The sequence below is a fragment of the Embiotoca jacksoni genome, unplaced genomic scaffold (genome assembly GCF_022577435.1).
Source record: "Embiotoca jacksoni isolate LCO1_2020_lvr unplaced genomic scaffold, fEmbJac1.0.p SCAF_16, whole genome shotgun sequence".
Lineage (NCBI taxonomy): Eukaryota > Metazoa > Chordata > Actinopteri > Embiotocidae > Embiotoca > Embiotoca jacksoni.
In genome coordinates this window covers 8,109,496-8,124,682 of record NW_027185296.1, presented here as the reverse complement: position 1 = coordinate 8,124,682, position 15,187 = coordinate 8,109,496, and positions in this window count along the sequence as shown.

The following is a 15,187-nucleotide window of genomic DNA, read 5'->3' as shown; positions in this document are numbered from 1 at the left end:
TTCTAATAATCTAATCTCTGATCCCATACAAATTAATAATATTTTCAAGTCATTTGATGCAATGTATTTCTTTATTGTAATTTTGACTTGTTTATGTTGTTGTTATCTATGGTACTTCAATTATTACTACTTTTCATTATCTTTATCATATGTATGTACCATTTTCTGTAAGTTTGAAAATATTAAAAAAGACTTATCAAAGGGCACCTTCTGCGTATGTCTCTGACGGCTTTGACAAAATGGCAATATTTGGCATCTTGGGAATGAGAATGGACTCGTATAAATAGGTTTATTCAATGCTAATATACTGTTGCTCAGTCGACTGTAGCCAATGTATAAATGAGAAGCAGGTTTTAACATGATGTTAATTATCCATGTAAGGTAAGTTCATGTGAAATTTTGACAGCTCTGCTTTTCAGCACTTGGCCTTCGACTGTAATGGTGATTGCTGAGGACACAAGACACGCTTTAGCCGCACGGTATACATCGTTAAACATTAATGCAGCCAAGCTGCCTCACGTTACAGTATTTGCTGAGTGATAACTCGGACTGATTCTACTCATTTGATGTAAACGGAAAATGTTTTTACCAAAAATGTTTCTTCACACAGAAAAATCTTCAGTAAACTCAGTAGCTGCTCTGACCGGTTCTTTGCCTTGTGTGCCCCGAAGCTACATGTAGAGAAACAAGCAGACTGTTGCTTCCAAACAAAGCAACAAGGCCCATAGCATCTGTATCACTGCCACCCCCAGCCCTCCCCCTCCAAACACTCACAAGCGTCTTGGTAATTCTGGACAGAGTGATGATTGTTTTCAGTTTATTTCATTTTTGTACTTAACCCCCTCCCCATCTCTATTTTATGGCGTTCCATCTGGAACACTGCACCTCTTGCTGCTTAGGGCTCTGACCTGGATACAACAATGTTGACTCAGCCATTGTGCATGTGACTTGTTTTTCAACTTCTGAGGGCTTTTCATTTTGTATAAAACTGTTTTTGTGTTTTACAGTATCTTTAGTCTCTTCGTCTTTGCTCTGGTGTGTCTGCTTTTCTTTGCGGACGAATGTGGAATCACTCGCTGCCAAGTCAATGTAGTAGTCATGTGCTTACTGACTTGTGCCCTTGGCCTGGGGTTGAGACCCTTCCATTCATGTGATCAGTGACAGTGGGCTGTAGGAGCCTCAGGCTTAACTGACATCCTCCTCTCATATGCCAGACTGAAAGTAATAAACTCTATCAAGCCACCAAGAGTGTATCTTCCAAAAATGTGGCAAAATCTTTTTATTAGCCAGACTAACTACATATTCTTATGTTGTTAGTCTGCAGTTTTCAAGTGATCTTTAGCCCATTTTCAACTGCCAGCACCAACTCAGAACAATTCAACTTAACTCTACTAGCTTTTTTGTTTTTCTGTTGGGCCAAAGTTGTGGTTAGTACCTGGTATCTGGTACAATGTCAACATAAAATGCTTACAATGCAACACGGTATCACACCAAAGAGCGTAATACGCTTGTCAATCCACTTCAGGATTCTGTATCAGTGTCTAGTTTTGCCTTACCTGGGTTTGAAAAGTAAGACCCCTAAGATTTAGCTACCAAGGAAAAGGTAGGAAAAACATAGTTGTTTCAGGTTTGAAAAAGTTTTTCTTTAAGAAATCCACATCACTTTCTAATGGACTCTTCTAACGCTTTGTACCCAATCTAACTCCCTGCTTGGACTTGACTGCTTTGGTAAATTACCTCCATCACATGACCTCCGTCTTCGACCCTGGTCACACGAGTGTCTTCTTTTCACGCCTTGGAGAGGCTGAAAGTCACACTGACAAGGTAACCTCTTGTGGTTTGACGAGTATATTCACCCTTTGGCCTGTCTAAGCGTGACAGTTACACGTTTTCCTGTCATGGACGAAAATGAAATCTACTGCATGCGTAGAGCCATGTGATTTACATGTGGTTGGGGTTAATAAATAAGCACATGGTTGGAGGCACCAAAAACATTTTGGTGTTGTGGACAAGCATGTCTATTTCACGTTTTGCCGTGATTGCACTATGACTTCACACGTGATGCTGGACATTCTGCACAAACCCGCCATTGTTAACTAGCCAAGCAACTATAGCATCTGCAATTTTTATTATTTACTAGACTACTCAATGGCAATTCGCAACCTGCTGTGACAAACAGCTACATAATGAGAATCAAGAACAGCATCCCTTCTGTGTGATTGTCGTGTTGAAGATGACGTCAGGGTATTTTCAGGCGGCGTTGCTGTAGTAACAACTCAACACTGAGGGTGTATAATCTGCAGTGGAAATCCAGAAAAGTACCTGCTATAGTCCGCAGTGAAAATGGGCTCTAGTGAAAGTGGTTTTAATCCTGCAGTGATTGAGGACAGCTATAGCTGCAGCTTCTGTGATTCACCACAGACAACACTCACATTGATTTTTAACAAACAGAGAACACTGCCAAGGAAAACTTGACATGAACTTTATCTGAACTCCTAGTGACAGGACGGTGACACTGTCTTTAATGGGATTACTTGATTCCCATCCTTATCAATTTGAAGTTGATGTAAAAAAACCAGAACTGGTTACCTGAGTTACACAAAATATTTTCTGTGATAATTCTAAAAGAGTCAATTCATACTCATAAAATGGTTAAAAAGATCATGTCATAATGAAGAATGTATAAAATGTGTTCAAAAAGGGTTTTAAAACAGCAAGAACTCGTAGTGTGCTAAAATAGGTTGAAATACAGAGAAACTGTGATTTATTCATTGTTTATTTCATTCATTTTTGTTCAAAGTTGATACACCATTGCCTTATCAATCATCTGCTATGTATCCTGATCAGCTATTCTGAGATCGATTGTTTTTGTCTTCGCCTGCATACCCAGGGAATTCCCAGTGTTTTCCTCATTCCAGTAAATTCTGTTTCACTTAGGAAACATCACCACATCACTCGCGTGATTATTTCTCCCCATTTTCAGGGGCATAACACCTGCAGATATCATCTATCTCTTACATACTCCCCACAGGATACTGCTGTGCCCATGAGATTTTTTGTGAAACTTTGCTGTCAGTTTGCTTGAAATGGTAAATAGCATGGCCCTGAGAGCTCAACACACTGTAACGTAGAAAACATGCAAGTAGACCAGGTAAAAGCACATAGGAAATAGGAACAGGAAACATCATTTGACAAGACATGAGCAGCACTTTGCTTTGTGTTGTCTTTATTTGTACCTTCACTATTTCCATGTTTTCACCACAAACACCTTAAGTTTGAAAAAAAAATACCTTGAGTCATTCAGTGTCACAATAGATCACTGAAACGATTGGCATTAGTGATTAGCAGGTTATTGTTGATTCCTTCTCACAGCTGCTGAAGTGGGGTTTTTTTTTGACACATGTGACACTGTCTTTGCATCAAAAGTGTCTCATTGTCCACATTAACAGTGACTCTGTACGGGAAGAAAAACATTTTTCACAGAGGAGCATCTGAGGCGCTGCAGCTGCCCAAGGCAATCACAATGGTTCAGCTACAGTGGAAAAATCCATGAAATTGTTCAGATTTCCATGTTATGATTGTCTTTTAGCTACAGTTGAGGTTAATTAATAACTTTTTCTTCATTCATTCATTCATTCATTCATTCAATTCAATTCAATTTTATTTATATAGCGCCAAATCACAACACAGGTTGTTTCATGGCACTTAACACATTAAAGTCCTTACAGTGGAACTTTACAACATTATACAGAGAAACCCAACAATACAGCAATTCCCACATAAGCTAGGAGGGAAAGAACTGATCTTTAAGGGAGGAAAACCTCCAACAGAGGGAAGGAAAAACTCCCTCTTAACAGGAAGAAACCTCTGACAGAACCAGGCTCAGAGGTGGGCGGCCATCTGCCTCGACTGGTTGGGGTGAGAGGAGAGCAGAGAGAGAAAAGGACAGCATAGGGATACAAGAGAAGAACTGTTGGTGGAGATGACAAGCGCAGAGCAGAGACATGCAGCTCCATGGCGGGACATCTGCAAAAGAAAGAACAGAAACTACGTGAGCGAGGGAACTGAATGGGGAGACAACAGATAATAAGCAAAAGGATAATAAGCAAAAACTATGGGAGAGAAAAAGATGGTGAGGTATGAGTCTATAGAGAGTTAAAGAGGAGGAGAGGAGGAAAGGAAAGGAAAGAAGCTCAGCGTGTAACGAGGTCCCCCAGCAGCCTCGACCTATAACAGCATAACTAAGGGTTGGTTCAGGTCTACCTGAGCCAGCCCTAACTATAGGCTTTATCAAAAAGGAATGTTTTGAGTCTAATCTTAAAGCTAGAGAGGGTTTCTGCCCCTCAAACACAAACTGGGAGCTGGTTGGTTCAACAGGAGAGGAGCCTGAAAACTGAAGGCTCTGCCTCCCATTCTACTTCTGTAAACTCTAGGAACCACAAGCAGACCAGCGTACTGAGAGCGAAGTGCTCTGCTAGGATTATATGGTTCTATAAGATCTCTGAGATATGATGGAGCCTGGTCATGTAGGGCTTTGTAAGTCATCAAGATAATTTTAAATTCTATTCTTGATTTAACAGGAAGCCAGTGAAGAGAAGTTAAAACTGGAGAAATATGATCTCTCTTGCTAAATCCCGTCAGTACTCTTGCTGCAGCATTTTGGATCAGCTGCAGGGTTTTTAATGAGTAATTTGGACATCTTAACAGCAAGGAATTACAATAATCTAGCCTAGAAGTAACAAATACATGAATGAGTTTTTCCTGCATCACGCTGAGGAAGGATTTTCCTGATTTTATTAATATTCCGTAGATGAAAGAAGGCAGTCCTGGAGACTTGCTTTATATGGTGGCTAAAGGACAAGTCCTCATCAAAGATGACTCCAAGATTCCTCACAGTTTTGCTGGAGGCCAAGACAACATCATCTTGAGTAACTAAGTGATTAGAGAAAGAGTTTCTGAGGTGTTTAGGACCAAATACAATAATTTCCATTTTGTCTGAATTTAGAAGCAGGAAGTTTTTGTTCATCCAGGCCTTTATGTCTTTTAGACAGGCTTCAAGTTTTACTAACTGATTAGTTTCATCTGGTTTTATAGAAAGATATAGCTGAGTGTCATCTGCATAACAATGGAAGTTGACGCAGTGCTTCCTGATGATATCTCCTAATGGAAGCATGTACAAAGTAAAAAGTATTGGGCCTAACACTGAGCCTTGTGGAACTCCATAACTAACTCTTGTTTGTCTGGAAGACTCATTGTTGACATGGACAAACTGGAATCTATCTGATAAGTAGGATTTGAACCAGTCTAATTCAGTTCCTTTAATCCTCGTAACATCTTCTAATCTCTGTAATAAAATCGTATGATCAATCGTATCAAGAGCAGCACTGAGGTCCAGAAGAACAAGTACAGAGATGAGTCCATTATCTGAGGCTAATAAAAGGTCGTTAGTAACTTTCACCAGTGCTGTCTCTGTGCTATGATGAACTCTAAAATCTGACTGAAAATCTTCAAACAGATCATTCCTTTGTAAATAATCAAAAAGTTGATTTGAAACAACTTTTTCAAGGATTTTAGAAATAAACGTCAGGTTAGAAATTGGTCTGTCGTTTCCTAAAACAGCTGGATCAAGAGTCAGCTTTTTAAATAAAGGTTTAATTACAGCCACTTTAAAAGCCTGCGGTACATAGCCGGTTACAATAGATAGGTTGATCTGATCTAATATGGAAGTACTAATTAAAGGGAAGACTTCCTTAAAAAGTTTAGTTGGGATTCATGCATTAATCATTTCATTTTGACTGATTGTGTTGCATTTCTGACTGGTTGAAATGATTAAAGGTGTTCAGAATGATAAAAGAACAGCTTTTCACGATGCAGGTTAAATTCACAATTTATATTCTGATTTGAGAGAGAATATTTGAAAATCTCTCAGTAAATAAATCTCTGCTATATAGATCACTGTATGCTACTTGCATGCAGATCTAGTTTAAGATCATGCATAGTGGGTAGAAAGAAGTGCAGGCAACACTGTGGGAACAAATTACACTCAACTAAACTGTAAGAACATTGGAAATGATCTGGTAAATATTCAATAAAAACGTTTTTATAATATCCATGACATGAAAACTACTTTTGGCATGTTAACTACAGTTGATTACTACAGAAACAACCTAAATATAAACTTTAATATACCCTACAACTGCACTATAATTACAGTGAAAAGGTACCATTCGGTTTTACAAACCTGCATACCGACTGTGTAATAAAAGGCTTTTCTCATTCATTCCATCATTATTTTCTAAACTATTTCTTAAATAAATACCATGAATAATTTCCTTTTAGTAACAACACTGTAACCCTTGGTATCCCCCACACACTTCTTGTGTAAACCCCTTGTCTTCCTCAGTCCACTTCTGTATTTTAATTGTTACTCTTACTAAAAATACTGAAACTGTAATCTACAGCCTCACCCACATGTCCTCAACTAAATAATAGGTTATCTTTTTGATATTCAACAGTAATGTGAGAGACCACATCCAAAAGCCAGCAAAGAAAAGCTTTTATAAAGCAGTCAGAATGTAACAAAAGTCACAATCAAAAACCAACAACAAATGCTTTTTTTGCCAAACAACTTGCAATTGTTAGTTACAGCTGCCTGTAAAACCACTGTGAATAATTACTGTAGATCCTTTTTTTTTTTTTTTTTTTTTTTGGGGAGGGGGGGTGTTCAATACTTCTAAAGTCTTTTGATCTCAGAGGAGATGAGTGTGGACATTGAACAGTATCAAAATGTGTTTTCTAGTCATTCTGCTTGGTTGATTGTTCTGCTCGATCTGTCAAGTTGCCGTTTCAAACTCACTTTTCTAAACAGCTGAGCAGTCCCTAATATTGCCATTTCCCACAGACCAATTAATCCCCTTCCTGAACACACCCTGTTATCTTCATGCACAAGCCAGACTACATTACTTGATATACTCCAGGAAAAATTCCTCTACATTGACATGCAAAATGTATCTTAGCTCACATTACCCTTGAGCTCTAGGGACCCTGGACAACACATCCTTCAAACTCCTGCGAGTGATATGGTCAGTGGTAAGAGCGGTATGAGATCATGAAGCCTTTGTCCTGGTTCTGATTATATATGTAACAGATGGGTAATTATAATGGACTTTATTGCCTCTCATTCAAAATATATTAACTTTCAGCGATGATTATATAGAAGAGAATATTATCCTTGATGTCTATGGGCAAAATTACGACTTTTCTGTCTTGGTCCTGAATGTGATTTAGATAATCCGTAATTGAACCCACAATATGTCATTTGTTAGTCTTAATATTAAGTTTCACAATGACATATTGTTCCAAAAGAGGTTGCTACTTTGTATTTCTATACCTGGGATGTTACACATTTACATTCCATGGCTATGCAAATATTGATATGGATCAACGGCACCTGTAGGCAATGCTACAGAAGGCTGCTGAAGCTTATTCCAACATGCTTTTTTTTTTTTTAACCTGTCCATAGCTGAGAACATTTGAAACAAAAGAAAAAAGGCAGTAGAGGTAATTACAGAGCTGCCTGATTTTGATTAATGTCCAAGCAAGCTTTCTTGCAAACCCGCCTTATAGAAAACTGCCAAACTGTCTCTTCTCTCAAAGCTGCAATTTTCAGTTATGTCTACATCGTAAATATGTCTGAAGTCTACAAACCAAACAAACAGCCTTCCCTCTCTGGGAAACAGTTTTTTTTAACATCCACAGGTTGATGTATAAGCGGCAGCTGCACCTCCCCATAGTGCAAGTGTGGTGGAGACAATATGAAAGTATAGCTGTGTCAAACGGGCTACTTCCTCTCTTGTAACCCTCAGAGGTTCATTGCAGTCTGTTAGTCTCATACTGATAGCTTTATGGCCCATAACAAACAAAGCATTATATTTGGAAGAGATTACAGCAAGTTCATGTGACACATAAAAATGAAGGAAGGGCAAAGTTGACAATTCACATCAAAGGGTACTACAAGTGACAAGTGCTCATTTTTCATTCTGGGGCCTTTTTAATGGCAGCAGTCAGTCTGTCCTGGGAAACATAAGGGGGCCACTGAGGAGATCACTAGCAAAATAAAAATTATATTTCCTAATGATTGCATTTGTGAGATGTTCTATGTATATGGACATCTTGAAAGTTGTCAAATATTTCACTGACCTTTACGCTCTTACTTCAACTGACAGGTTGTTAAATTTGTTGTTGTGTGTGGAGGTACAGGGGAAGTTTTTACCTTACCTATTAGAGGTATGTTATTTTCAGTGGTGTTTGTATTTGTTTAATTACTTTTACATAAATATATGGTCTTGGACAGTAACATTCGGTCCCTCTTGAAATGTGATTCCCAATCAAAACACCACTCCAGGCTCATTGCCCAAGGCTTTTGAAGCATTTCAAGGGTCTTCAATACTGATTTCCCAAGTTTGACAGAAATGTTGTTATGCGGTCTCGTCTCATATCCATGGTGACACAGCAAATGTGCACATGCCAGGTGTCACAAAAATAATGCTAAGTTGGAATGAGATGGAACTTGGAATACTTACTCACAGAGGTCGTAGCTTTCCCCTTCTCCATTCACGTCATGGTGCTGCATGCATACAACAGGAGCAGTCTCTGAACTTTTTGATCCACCCTCATAATTAGGAAAAAAAAAAAAGGAGGAAGACTTGAAACAAAAGTTGAGTCTGTCCAGTAATTGTCACATCAATTGTTAATCAGATAACAATTCTGCCTTGATTCCTCTTCCTAATTGCCTTTTGTATCAAAGGAGACCAAGTAATAAACCCAAACCGGGAATATTTTTGGTCTGCTGCTTCCCTGGATCTTTGTAGTTACAAGGGAAGCCTCACTTAAAAGTTTCTATTGTTTATGAAGAGTATAATATTGCTAATTGCATCTCTGGAAATCTTACTATATTTTCTTTATTAATAGTCAAGTGTTATATAAACATAATTACATCATCAGCATACAGTGAGAGCCTGCATCTCTACAACAGTGCAATGTCGAGCTTTAACAAAAAGGTTGAAACCCTAAAGTGAACAATGACTGAGAAAGAGAACATTAACAGTGTTTGTGTTATTGGCATTTCTGTTGTAAGATTGGTATATCCAGTATCTATAATCAGAACCCATTTGTGAATGATGGTACTGAAGTCATCCAAAGTATCATACTCCATCTCCACCTTCCAAAGGGTGAGGCTAGAGATCCTTAAAATTGTACATGGAAGTACAGGTACAAGCGATGGTGAAGCAGCAGCATGGGCTCAATATACAGTAAGCGAGCCATTAGGAAGATTAGTTGTGCAATGCTCTAAAACACCAAGTCAATCGGAAACAAGTTTAAGATCCAGTTTTTCCGAGTTCGTTCACTCTTTCTGCTGGGATCCAGGAGAAATAGCGGCGTGCCTACTGCACCACATCATATTTTTTCCAGGGATCCACTGCAAGTTCCACTTTGAGTTTGAGTCCAGGTTTTAGGAGAGGCGCACTTTCATTGGTGTCATGATGGTGCAAAGGGCAATAGCAAATGCCATGTGTATAGGGACTGTCAGCAACAAATAACTGCGCCTGTTGAGGAAGTCAATTACTTTTCATTGACTCAGCCGCACTCAAGTTCACTGAAGTGCACCTTAAAGGCTTCTCGCCACTGCTACAGAACGGCAGCTGTTTATTGTCTTAAGGAGTTCAAGTTCCCAGGCTCCATCCCAGAAACTACACTCAAGCCAGATATGGCCTTGGTGTCCAAAACAGAAAGGCAAGTGCCACTGCCATCCCTTGGCAGGAGGAAGCTATTTGGAGAAAAAGGGTCAAGTGTGCAGGACTGTACTCTGACCTGATCAACCCTGGTTGGAGTTACCTTAGTATGGGTGTCTGATCTTGAACAACCTAAAACACCTGGAGACTCAGGATACACGATTGATGATGTGTCCAAGTGCATTGCAAGGTGTGTGAAAGAACAAGCTAACATTACTTTGATATTGCTCAGTTACTGATTTCTTTTCACTGCCGTTATGATTCTTCTCCTCTTACGCTAGCTTTATGCTGAAAATGTCCCTCGTGACCTCAGTGACCGTTCAAGAAAACTTCCCATGGCTTCCTTTAATAAACACTGATCAAAGAGACTCTCTGTAGTTCTATAGTTTCGTTGGTTTTATATTTATTATAATTAAAGCCCTGCTTGAGGAAGATCCTTCTAAAAAACTCAATGGTTTCAGATATCGGCCAAGATGTATTCACATCTTGAGGAGAAGTCATTCATAGTTTTTGTCCTCGTTAATATTGTCTCTGGTTTGTACTCCCAACCATCCTCCTTTGAGTCTCTATGTCAGTTTCTTTGTTTTCCCTCAACATTGTGCTTACCGAATGTTTAACTTTAATTTCTCTGTTTTTCATCTGTGTTTTTTTCTGAATGCCAAAGTGTTCTTCTGTTAACCAGGATGTGCCTGTGACCTAACAAAACACTTCCATGTTTTATTTTTGACCAAAAGTCAAATCATGGGCACTTCAGCAGCCCAAGTGAAAATTACCTTCTGGTCAGGCCAAATGCCCTGTTGTTGGCCGATGTGCAACTCTCCGAGAGCCTGTGGGAAAAATAAAACATAACTGTAAACATAATGCTTTGTACAATAGAAATGCCTTTTCTTTTTTTTTGCTCCTGACCATGAAAGCATTTTCTTCTTTTTTATTCGCAGACTTCATAGTTCTATTAAATTATAGACTGAAATAAAGATGGATGTAGCAAGATGTGATGCCACTAGGTGATTTACATTGAAGCTGTTTTGAAGAGTGAAGTTTTTCTGAGAGCTCCAAAAATTCCTCACAAGAAGTTGCAGGTGGATGTGGCACGGTGGTGTAGTTGTTAGCACTGTCGCCTCACAGCCTGTGCCTACAATAGTTTTCTCCAGGTACTCCGATTTCCTCCCACTGGCCTAAGAGGTTAATTAGTGGTTTTAAAATGGCTTTTCGGTGTTGGCCCTGTGACAGACTGGCGAACTGTTCATAATAGCCTCGAGTTCGGGTTTTAGCAGTAACCATCTTGCTAGTTAGGAGCAGTTTAGAGCCAGAAGTGACCATAATTAGACGCGCTGGGGGTGATCGAGCAGGGGATCTGACTTGATCTGATTGGAATCCCAACTTTACTACGTCCCGTCCAGCGATGGTCGTGACGTGACTGCATCACAGTGCTGTCAATCAAAAGACACGCCCCAAAAATACAGCTTTTTGAGGCTTATTTTTTAATTATTGACGGGATTATTTGCAGTTCAGGTCGTTTGCACTGAATGTTTTCCCCCAGACACCCAAAACGTCAATTGGTTGCATGCCTGATGGAATGCACCTTTTTCAGTCTTGGACAGTGAAGGGCCAAGACCAAAGTGCGAATGCCTCTGAAAACCCCTTGCCCTCCTCATTGTTTCGTTGCTTTCTGAAGCAATGGGTGCTTCAGCAATGGGTGCCTCTGTTGCTGATTTCCAGAGTTTGCTACAAACTTTAATGTGTGCCCTCCTGAGCAGGGAGAAAATCGCGCAGATGTATCCAGAACAATGCTCACAAAAACATGTGTAACTCAGGTGCAGATGTTGATCACAAAACTTGGAATATTTACACATGAAGGTTGTAACTTCCTCCCTCCTGCCCCGTGTACATCATTGTGCTGCAGACCGTTCATGTGCAACGGGAGCACTCTCTGAACATTCTTTCATCTGTCTCTTGGGAAAACAGAATCGTCTTTCACATCCTAAAACAAATCACTGTCTACTACAGAAAATGTGATTAAAATCAAATCTTTCACTTTAACTGACAGATACTTAATAATTACGTGCTTTTAAGTGCTGTTGAATGATAATCTTGTATCTCCACAAACACCAGCTATTTGAATGTTTTAACCGCAGTTTGTTTATTTGGCCCACTTTGAGAGAATAGAAAATACAACAGAAAAATAGCACTAACTTGCTGGTGCTTTCTTCAATGTTTTATTGAGCTTTCTAGGCAGCTCTATATTCAAACCTATGTGTCTTGCTGGTATCACAGACATGCCTTCGCTAACCGCAGCCCCTCCACTCGCCCACAGACTTGCCTTTTCTGTCAAGCGTGATGTTTAGCCTGAAGTTTAGACCTTAAAGAAACATATTGTTAGATCCATATATGAATATATAATGTGAGCCACATGACATGCTGTTGAGAAAGTCCCTGTTCCAAGGCTTTTAGTTAACACAAATGTCAAGGAAATTCTAATGTTTTCCAACATCTGAAACAACATTTCAGTATTTTAAAGTTTCTCAGGAAAGTTTTCCAGTTTTCTGGAAAATTCCCAAAAAGTTCTCTAAGAAAGTGTCCTTGCTTACTAAAAAATGTCCCCACTTTCGCTGTTCCCTGGAAAGTTAGAGAAAAGTTCCCTCGTTTCCTCGAGCATGTTGGAACGCTTCCATGTTCCTGCAAAGTTTCCCTGTTTCCTCGAAAGTTGCCTGGGTCATCCAATGGAAAGTTACAGGTTTCTGGAGAGTCTCCTGGCATGTTTTAAGTTTCCTGCAAGCTTTCTGGTTTCTGAAATACTGAAGCTATAAATGTGCGTTAAATGGTAGATAAACAAAACGGAATCATTTCGATTTTTTGTTCGCAACCTTTCATTTCTACAAAGTGTGCAAAGTAATTTCTAACAAGTATTTATATTCTATAGAATTCCCATGTACCATTATAGCTCTTTTATAAGTTAGTACCATAATTATTTTCATGAGGCCATCTGTGAGTCACACAAGACAGCCATCACACTGCAGTGCTCCTCGAACTCTATAAGTAGGAACTAATACTTTTGCAGAAAATTGGTAGACTATTTCCCCCCTGCAATCTACCTCAACAGAAACAATTTTTTATAACATAAACTGCCACAGCCGCTGGAATATGTAATCATAGTTAATAGGGTTATAGTGACTCTTTGCCGTTTCCAGCAGCCAACAACCAAGACATTATATCAGATTCAATACTGCATTGATAATAATAAAGGGGATCCTATTGTTAACCTCCAGGAGTTGTGGCTTTGGGTTGTACCCTTATACAACTCTTACCATTGATTAACAGATCTAACAGACCTCTCTTGCAATGTCATAATAAATTAAGTAAAAAGTTTTTCAACAGTGTGTTTCTTCTTCCTTGAAGGACTGACAAAAACTAAGATTCGGTGGTTTGATTGTATAACTGAAACCATGAGTGAAAACTAATTTTATCCTTCACAAAGCATGCACACATCCACATTTATGCAGCAATTAGCAGGATCGATAGAAAATGAGGCCAAAATACTGCCAGAAGTCAATGGGTATGAATCAAGGGGGCACTGAAAAAATACTTATTGTGAGGAAGCTGCAGGCATGTGATGTGCCATGCCAGAGGTAAAACAAAAAAAAATATTTAACTGAATGTCACTTTGAAATATAGATGGAGATGCATCATCCCCTTTAAACACAGGCAGACATTGTACACATCTGCTTAACTGGAGATGAAATTGGTTGCATGCAGTGCTAAAGAGACAACTTTGGGTTGCCTCCCACTTTGACCACTGGTGAACATGGAGTATAACAAAACAGAGATGATGCTTCCGATGCGGCTTTTGCTCTGGAAGTGCATGAAAATTTGTTTTCACACTTGTATAGCAATGCATGAATGTAAATTGGAGATCATTTTATCTGAATTTCAGGAGCAGGACCACACCTCAAACACTCCCCTTCCGGACATGCGCCTATAAATACCTGCCCATCCGGCACTTCTATCTGCTCCCGATGTACGTGCGCTGCTCCCGTTGTTCATGCCCCATCCACCCTCCCTCTCGTCCTTCTATTTTCTCTCCATGATTCTCATAGGTACCAAGGGGATCTGCGAGGCCCGAGAGCCTGTGGATTCTCAGCTGAGCCTTCCCCAAACCACATGTCTTGCCCAGCTCCAGTGCATTCCACCATATCATAATTGTGGAAGAGATGGAGGTCCTTGCTAGTGAATTGCAGCATAGAGACGAGCATCAGTGTTTGTGTCCTGTCAACTTATGTCGACTCCTCTATTGAGTTGTACACTACACTAACAGCGAGTGATTACAGACCACAATGTAGATGATTACAGATACTCAAGTGACAGAAAGTTGGCGCCTGCCGGAGCTGGTTGTGATGAAAGTAGATATATACCTGGCTGCAAGAACAAATATAATAAAACAATAAACACGACTGTGAAAGAGATTCATGGATTTCAGGATACTTCTAATAAAGGGCAGCAAAAGGGATTGAGAAAAATTACAACAACAGGGATTTATTACCCAATAGTCCGTCTCATTCAGCCCCTGCAACATTATGATATACGTTAGGCCTTTCTGACCCCTATTTTATTTTGTTTATTATTTCAACAGGTCTTGGTGAAATATGTCTTCATAAGAACTCACGAGAGGAGGAGTAAAAGAAAAAATGGTGCACGTGAGGGAGGGTGGAGGTTTTCTGTTATAGGCAGGATTATCCTCCAAACAAGAAACAAAGAGCAGTTGTTCTGATATCAGATTGTGTGAGGGGTTGTTGACGAAGTCACACGCACAAGTTCTGACAAGCCTTAGATCCCTGACAGAGACCCTCTCCCATGCATTATCCTTTCATCTGCGTATTTCCACATGTTGCTTATAGATATGCCTGCATGCGCCTTCATGTCACCAACGCTCGTTGCAGAAATGGTAGCGACGACTCCTGACCAAGCACTTGACGCCGGTTGCTAATAGATGGGAGGGTAACATGCATGCACAAACATTATGTAGCATGAGGACAAGTGTCTTTTTCCTGATTTTCTTCTCCAGTGTTTCTGTGCCTCCCCTGCTCTTTTATTGCCTGCTTATTACAGGAAATATTTTGGACTCAGAGACAGTGAAAACTTTGGTTTAGAGGTTTAGCAGGGAAACTGATGCCTCCTTTATCTGACCACAGAATAGTCAAAAAAATTATACTTTTACAATCATGATTTTGCGGGTGGAAAAGGAGTTCTGGTTCAAGAGAAATAAACAAATTGTAGGTTTGTGCATTACCTATGTTAAGACCTTTATTAATGAGATAATGGTCTATGTCTTTTTTACAGTTATCATTACAAATGCATTTAACAGTCTCTTGTATATGTGAAAAAGTTCCGCAGTGTTACAT